Source organism: Pinus tabuliformis, chromosome 3_2 (assembly GCF_031772625.1).
Source record: "Pinus tabuliformis cultivar Carrire ecotype Pingquan chromosome 3_2, CPIR1, whole genome shotgun sequence".
In the NCBI taxonomy this organism is placed as follows: Eukaryota; Viridiplantae; Streptophyta; class Pinopsida; order Pinales; family Pinaceae; genus Pinus; species Pinus tabuliformis.
Window position 1 is genome coordinate 1,138,792,094 of NC_142302.1, and position 8,779 is coordinate 1,138,800,872.

The following is an 8,779-nucleotide window of genomic DNA, read 5'->3' on the forward strand; positions in this document are numbered from 1 at the left end:
AAAGTGTTATATACTTGCACTGCATCATAGACAAATTTGAACTTTGATCATGAGGCTGCTCGTACGCTGATTCTCAAGTCATTGAGGACAACAATATTCCTCCAAAATAAACACCCCTTATTTAGCATACCCAGCATGACATTTAGATATACAAATAGAAAAATGAAAATCTAAACAAGCACCCTATTTCCATCATTTAACCAGGTATGGTGTGGGAAAACTTACATCAGTGTAGTCTTGATCAGTTAACCACCATAAACACCTGTTTGTAGTGTCATAAACTCTCAAATGAAGAAATGCCTTAAGGAATTTCAACGCCTTTCCTGAGAAATGCAAATTTACATGGATGAAGCAATGAGGTAGCTGATATCTCATCTTTGTGAAATGAATAGAAGACCTCGTTTGGTGCAGCTTCAAGCAAAACCCCTTTGCCTACCTTAACATCAGCTGGTCGATAAAGCCAGTTTACACTTAGCTTCACGTGACCCTCTTCATCTGAAGTCAAGCAATGAATAATCCCAATGAAAGGCGGTGCATTACCAGCCTGAAAAAAGTGCACAATCTCCTACGCTGATTTTACGGCCATCCTGGAAATTCAAATAATTTCAAAATTCTCTTCATTCATCATTACAAAATATTAAGAAAAGAGAACAAATAAGCAAAACATACAAATCCTGTTTACATTTATTTACATCATTATATAGAAAAGCTATCTAATTGTCCACGTCATGAATGTCAATTAAATTGTAAATGCAAATGGAGAGAAAGATGTTTACATATATTTATTTAAATTTATTGATACCAATATACAGAAAGATATCTAATTGTCCACATCATGAACGACGTCAGGCAAATGCAATAACATGCAAATGAAGTGAAGCTACAACACTAATAAATATTAGTCAATCTTTCCGTTTTCTCAATTTCCCAATAAAGGGGAAAAAACAAGTTTTCACATACAAGAAAATCCATAATTATATAAAACAAACTCTGACATATGTATAACATGCAAACTCTACCACCGTGTGATAACTAATCATCTATTGAGCTCATCAATAGTAAAAGAGATATTTTCTATAGGGTGCCTTCCTCAGATTATGAGATAGAGAATTTCTATTAGATTTGCTCGTAGGGTTGTGGATTGATTCCAGGATTCCCACATATTTCATCATTCCTTCCCACATAGTTCTTTAACTATTTTCATTTAGTTCTTTAACTATTTTCATTTCCAGTATTGATCTAGGCCCTTCACACTCCCACACTATACCTACACTGCATGCACTCTTTTCATTCCAATGAGTTTTCGATCATTTGCTAAACATTAACAAAAATTATCTCAAAATAATATATCTGCTATTTGTGTAGTGTCTCTCACCAAATGCAGTATCAAAGCATATCAGCGTTTCAGAATTTTGTATTCAGACCTTTTTAAATTAGACTCTCGGAATACTTCCAAGGCTTCACAGTGATCTTGAATCACTTTAGAGCAGTTTAAGTCGTACAAATATGTAATCAGGCATTCCTGATAGCACCAGAAGAAGTATTATTAGAGGCTATTACCAAAGCGCAACAAAACCCCATCTAAAAACATGGACCCTCAAATTCATACATCGGGAGTGCTAAAGAAAACCTAATTCATATGGCAATACTCTAAAAGTATGTCGCCAACTGCCAGATACAGAATATTGGATAAATCTAGTGTGCAAAGAAACCCAAATATGATGAACAAATGGCACAACACCACAGAAAAAGAGGCTGATCAAATGTATCTCTATAAAAGAAAAGTTCCATAAATCAAGCACAAACCAGAAATTCCATACAACACGGTGATTGATATCAATCAAGAGTCAACTTTCTTTGTGGGTAACACCAGGCATTCATTAACACGAAATTTGTTACACAAATCTTCCTTAATCTCAACTCTCAATTTCTAGCTAAAAATGTCGACATAATAGGGCCATTTTCTCACCCTCCTATAACTACCCAATAGCAAATTCATCATCCTTCTAATTTATTCCTATTCTGTCAATCCTATCCAAACATTAGGCGCTCAGAGATATCCCTCCACCCACAACACATGTCTCCTTGCTATCCCTCCACCCACAACACAACATATGTCTCCTTGCTGACCAATAACCCAGCACCACCCACCAAACAATCAACCTGCATAGAAATCCCCCTGAACCGACCGATGAATCCATTATAACACGTCATTTTTAGAAACAAATAGTTGAGGCCTGCCTGCAAAAAGAACCGCTTCCGATTTGATGCGCTGCATCTTTACATGTCAAGGTCGCCATGACTTTCAACTGGTCTTGGATGCAACTTTTGTACCAGTGGAATTTGAACTTGGATTGACATTATACCACCACCCCATAGACTAGAAGATCTTAAATTGCGAATCCGTGAGATACTACTTTGATCCGCGAAAATCTTTCTTCCCGAAACACAGAAAAATCCGCTGGCATTGACTGGCAAAGAAGATTAGGTTTTCAGGGAAAGCTCCTTCTGAAACCTAACAAAAACGAATCTAGAGGGAAAAAAACAAAGCGCCGCTCTAGGATACCTGATCTAACACCTATATATAAATAATATAATGAAAACTCCGGTATAAAAACATATACCCTCCATTTCTACACAGTAAACTTGTTCTTATTATTGAAGATGCAACCCCTGTAATCTGTTTTATAAGTTTGATTTATTTTCAAATCAATTCACGCAATTAAAATACAAAAGGTCGGTTAGATCATAAAGTTAGAGCATAAGATTACCTTAGAGAAAAACTTAACACTGGAAGAATCGCCAACTATACCATGACTTGGGACAAGGAACATGTGCCGCTGCCGTTGTTGCTCTTCACTCTACCGCTCATGCATAGCCTAGCATCTTTACCAATTTTCTCCTTTAAAGGAACAATTATTATTATTTTTTTCTCATTAACCTTCTAAAATTTTTGTTTCGTTTCCCAACTTTATAGCCTCCATTCTTAGCTAAACCAGCTAAATCATACCCATTCTCGTGATCATTCGACGATTTTTCTTTTTTTTGGGATTTTTCAACGGTAATTGCGGTTGAAGTAAAGGCATGCATGCAGCGCAGTAGCTAAATATCAAAACCTATCAGCCTCAAAATCAGTAATAGAAAATACACTTCAAATCAACAGTTGAAAGTGCCTCATCAAATCAACAGTTGAAAGTGCCTCATCAGATCCATCTGAGCAGGATAAAAGTGTTGACGAAGAAGTTGATGCTTAATTAGGCCCATAGCCTAATTAAGGTAGGGTTGGGTCAGCCGCTGACTTATAGCATGGCAATGGCATGGATAACCACGTAGGTGCCACGTGGTAGGTTGAGTGTTGACAAAAGTGTTGACGAAGAAGTTGATGCTTAATTAGGCCCATAGCCTAATTAAGGTAGGGTTGGGTCAGCAGCTGACTTATAGTATGGCAATGGCATGGATAACCACGTAGGTGCCACGTGGTAGGTTGTATTTCCCACAATCGAGATTATATGAATTAATGAATATAATATAACTAAATAAAGTTAATATAATTTAATGAATATAACTGAATCAAGTAAATGTGTAATTTAATGAATACGTACATCTCAAAGAAATCCTTTGACCTAAAACCCAACAAAGAAAACAAATGAAACTTAATAATCTTCGAAAATTTTCATCCTTAACCCGGCAAAAAAGACACCGAACAAAGATGACGAGCGACACATAGAGATATTCATAAAAATAACCAACCCAAAAACTTGAATAATCTCGATCCACTTATAATTCACAACACTCCAAACATTAAACCTAATCCATCAAAATTGTAAAATATACATTTCATGAATTAAAATATTAAAATTATACATTTTATAAATAAATAAAAAACACTACACATTCTGTTCTATAATAGAATTTATGGTGGACTAGAGTTCTCCATTTGAGATGAAGGCGGAATCTCACAAAAAACTACACGCATCCACACCTTTCAAAATTAATTATATTAACCCATGGAGTACAGATCCTGAAACTCTCTTTTGCAAACTGGATGTGCAAACTGGATGAAACAAGTTTTCAGAAAAAGCAGTTGCAGATGATGGAAGGATTCAACATGGTCTAATTTTTGTAGAAGTCATCATATGCAGCAACCTTTCAACTGGTTTGAAACTTTGAACACACACCCTAATAATGTTATTAACAGCAAAAAAGAGAGTGCTCCCTTACAATTGGTTGAGAAGGAAAAATACGATTCTTTATTAATATATAGCAATAAGTTTACATCGAAACCTTTTAAGCATTGCCATTTAGCTTAATCCCACTCAAAAACACATTACAAGGCACTCAAACTCAAGTTATACTAGCATCATCACAAAAAATAAGCTGAAAGTTCCTAGAAGATGCCATCATTCACCGTCTAATCTTCCATTGGCTCATCATCGTCTATTTCTTCAATTCTCATTTTCTTTACTGCCTGGGATGCATCAGCATTAAAATAGGCAGAATTCGGAATTTCTATCAAGATATCCGATTTTGCACCAGTGTTTTGGTTAACGATTCCCCATTCCTGTCCACGCGATAAGATAATGTCTGCTGCTCAGGCACTGCATCAATGTATACTGTACTGTTCTCATCAATCTCCCCACTGATGAGCATCCAAGATAGCTGAGTGACAACTTTTCTTTCCAACCATCGTCGCAAGGGGCGAGCACCATAAACCTGCAAGTACCACGTTACCACGTTATCCATTTAGAGGTTTTAAATGAGAATCCCCAACTTGCATTTACTCACAAATTTTGACCTAAATTGCCCGTAAACCACAAAGGCTAATAATGATCCTGCCTGCTTCACTAGTATTAACAAGTAAACAATGCATTAATTTATATTAATCGGCAAACACACCAAAAACATCCCTTTACTATATACTTTGAACTAAGTTCGTCGAGTACGCAGAGACAGGCAGCACCCCATTTTTAAAGTTCAAGTGCGAGGGGAAAATGTTAAAATTTAAATAACAGAACTGAAATTTATATCGATGGGATCCATACAGAAGGAAGAAAATCATGTGAAAATTAGAAAATCCGAAACTGAATGTGAAAATTGAGAAAATTGAAAATCTCAGAAAGCAACTCTGTAAACTGAAGAGTTCACAGCTCTTAAAGATCAACCGTTGGCCACCACCACCAACTGCCAGCAAAAATATCAGACTAAAATTACTCCCTAGACAGGTTCATGCAAAATATATGACAGACCATTGAAAATGCAAATAAGACATAAAATCTGATCATTGGGCATGAAGGACTCCAGTTAGACCCTTCATAATGAAAATTCTAAGCATCAAATCAGACAATATAATAATTTCAGATTGTTTCAAGGTGAGGTACATCAAATTTGGTCAGAGGCACCTTCCCACTACCGAACACGGGATGGGGAGACGTTTCTGGAATATGGATCAAGTCCCACGGAACAGGGAGAAGCATCCCCGGGAAAGGGAAATGCAAAGACATGACTACTGGGGTCGGGAACACATCACCTGGCAAAACAGACTCTGAATAAGAAACTGAAACAAAGAGATTGTTTTACTTCCAGGATGATAGGCTTCCCGAAGGGCAATATACAAAGCTGAGTACCCACTTTTTAAAATCATGTTAGGAGGGAACATCAAGATACACATTTATATTTTTTTTGATGTATGAATAATTAAAAATACCTGGAATTTATATCAATAGGATTCTTTCACTAATTATGTGAAAGTTTGTATGAAGAACATTATGTGAAAATCGAAATGAAGAGCATCGAAATTGAAAATCGGAAAATCTGAAACTGAAAGCGAAAATTGAGAGAATTGAAAATCTGAGAAAATGAAATTGTAAACTGAAAAGTCCTGCTCTTTTAATATTCACTGTTGGCCACCACCACCAAAACTCTGCAAAACATCAAACTCCTAGAATAACTTTCCACACAGATTTATATGACAGGGCATGGAAAATAGAAATCAGACCTGGAATAAAATCACTGTACATGAAGAACACCGAGCAAACATTATGAATGAAAAATACCAGGCATCAGAATAGAACATATAAATCGCAATTCTAGATTGTTTCAAAGGGAGGTAAGTCGAATTTAGTCAGGGAACCCTCCCACAACATCTCCTATGATGTGGAGACATGTTTCCAAGGAGTGGGTCATGTCCCCTGCAATAGGGAAAGGGAGAAGCGACTCGTGAAGGAGATGCAGTGTCAAGTTTATTATGGTCGGGGGCACATCCCCTGGCAAGTTAGACTGAATAAAAAAGAAACAAGGTGATTACTTACAGGATCATAGGCTTTCTGAAGAACAAGATCCAGAGCAACACCTCTCTCTGCAAGACGAATTGCTACATCTTTCACCTGTAGTCTAGCAACTTTCTTGAGCTCATCATGAGAAAGAGGATCAAATACAACTATCTCATCAAGTCTATTCAATAACTCTGGCCTGAAATGTCTTCTAACCTGCAACAATATTCAAGGGCATGTCAAAGCACCGCAGTCAACTTCGTGATAAAATTATATGAAAAAGATGCATACACAAAGTCCAGGAATGCGTGTGCATACTTCTTGCGTGACATTCTCTCTTGCGGTTTTTATTGTTGTGTGGCCAAACAATGCAGCAAGCAAGTGCTCTGCTCCAAGGTTGGATGTCATGATAATGACTGTTTGAGAAACTAACAGTGCGACCTTGTCCATCCTTAAGTCTACCATCATCAAGCATGTGAAGCAAAGTGTTGAAGACTGAAGTGTGTGCTTTCTCAACTTCATAAAAAAAACAACACTATAGGGTCTTCTCCTTACTGCTTCTGTCAGTTGCCCCCCTTCTTCATAACCCACATAACTGCACGGGTTCTAGGGTTCTAGCTTTTAAGTTTTAATATATTTTGCCCGATCAGGGTTTATTCTTGTGACTGATTATGGGTATTTACGTTATTGTTGATATTTTCGTGTGAATACTGTAATTGGCATTCCTGAGTGGAGTTTGATGGCAATCCTTTGGAAATCTTTATTTTTTGTTCTCTCTTATCGAAGCCTTAGAATTTTTGTAATTTGTATGAGTTTGAATGTAGAATTGTCTGATCACATCTTTTATTCGCGAATTTTATCCGATTATTTTGCCGTCTTTATAAATCTTTTCATATTCCGGCGTTTGTCAAGCTTTTCCTGCAATGCTAAAGATTATATTTCCTGTTTGTAATGCTGATCAATTTCTGGCTGATGATGCTGTAGGTGCAAGGAAGAGAAAAGGATCTCCATAATACCGCACAAAACCGATTTCACAGAGCGCAATATAAAATGAATCCCGAGAAATTTACACAAAAAACAAATGAGGCTCTAGCCGCGGCTCGAGAGATCGCTACAGAATCTGGTCACGCCGAGTACACTCCTGTACATTTGGCCATAGCTCTTACCGAGGACGAAGGGGGTATTCTCCATCAAGCGATTTCATCTGCTGCTACAGCTGGAGAGGAAACTGTGGAAGCAGTACAGAGAGTCCTTCGACAGGCCCTGAAGAAACTCCCATCCCAAGATCCTGCCCCCGACAGTATTCCTCCTAACACTGAAATAAGATACTGCATCAAACGTGCTCGGTATTTACAAAAGAGCAAGGGGGACACTCATTTGGCAGTAGATCATCTTATTCTTGTAGTGCTAAGAAGCTCCCAAGATTCAGATTGCTTTACAGAGGCAGGTGTGAGGATAGAGAGAGTGAAATCCGAAGTGGAGAAGCTCAGAGGAGAGGGCAAAAAGGTAGATACTGCGTCTGGTGATACTAATTTTCAGGCCTTGAAACATATGGCCACGATTTGGTTGAAAATGCTGGGAAGCTTGATCCTGTCATTCGTAGAGATAAAGAAATTCAGAGAGTACTTGAAATTTTGTCTAAGAAGACCAAGAACAATCCTGTGCTCATTGGAGAGCCTGGTGTTGGAAAGACTGTTGTGGGGGAAGGGCTGGCACAAAGTAGTGTTCGAGGATGTACCAAGGTAAGCTCTTTTGCACGCACACAAATATATATAGTCTGCAAATTTTGGTTTGTATGTTGCCTTCCGAAAATTGGGGACTTTTGTGGGTCCGCACTGGTACAGTGTGTTGGCCGGATTATCTTCAGAATGCAAGCTTGGTAGAGCCGCTAATTCATTTTGTTTTTCAAATGGTTTTAAACAGCAATTTGCTAGAAGCGAGATTGATAGCTTTGGATATGGGAGCTCTAGTGGCTGGTGCCGGCGAATTCGAAGAGCGACTTAAATCAGTATTGAAGGAGGTAGAAGAAGCTCAAGGAAAACTTATTCTCTTTTATTGACGAAATACATTTGGTTCTGGGTGCCGGTAAGAGAAACCTATCTTGGTTACTACGATTCAATTTTTTGATCTAGCAAATATTATATATGTTATTAGCCTTGATTGATTAAAGGTCCTTTAACTTGGCATTGCAGGAAAAGCTTGACAAACGGCGGAATATGAATAGATTTACAAAGACGGCAAAATAATCGGATAAATTCGCGAATAAAAGATGTGATGAGACAATTCTACATTCAAACTCATAAAAATTACAAAAATTTTAAAGCTTCGATAAGAGAAAACAAAAAAATTAAGATTTCCAAAGTATTGCCATCAAACTCCACTCAGAATGCCAATTACAATATTCACACGAAAATATCAACAATAACAAATACCCATAACCAGTCACAAGAAAAAATTCTGATCGGCAAATATATTAAAATAATAAAGCTAGAACCCTAGAACCCTTGTTG

The 8,779-nt window shown here is 37.4% G+C and overlaps 2 pseudogenes across 1 annotated transcript; one reads left to right on the forward strand and one right to left on the reverse strand.

The window, feature by feature from the left end:
- Positions 1-4,227: 4,227 nt before the first annotated feature.
- Positions 4,228-7,280, reverse strand: LOC149184731 (chaperone protein ClpB1-like; annotated as a pseudogene). The gene is made up of 4 exons (XR_016256831.1): positions 7,225-7,280; positions 6,588-6,864; positions 6,309-6,485; positions 4,228-4,713 (listed from the first exon to the last, which is right to left on the reverse strand). The product of XR_016256831.1 is annotated as a chaperone protein ClpB1-like (transcript).
- On the forward strand, positions 6,873-8,472 carry LOC149184732 (chaperone protein ClpB1 pseudogene; annotated as a pseudogene).
- The last annotated feature ends 307 nt before the right edge of the window (positions 8,473-8,779 follow it).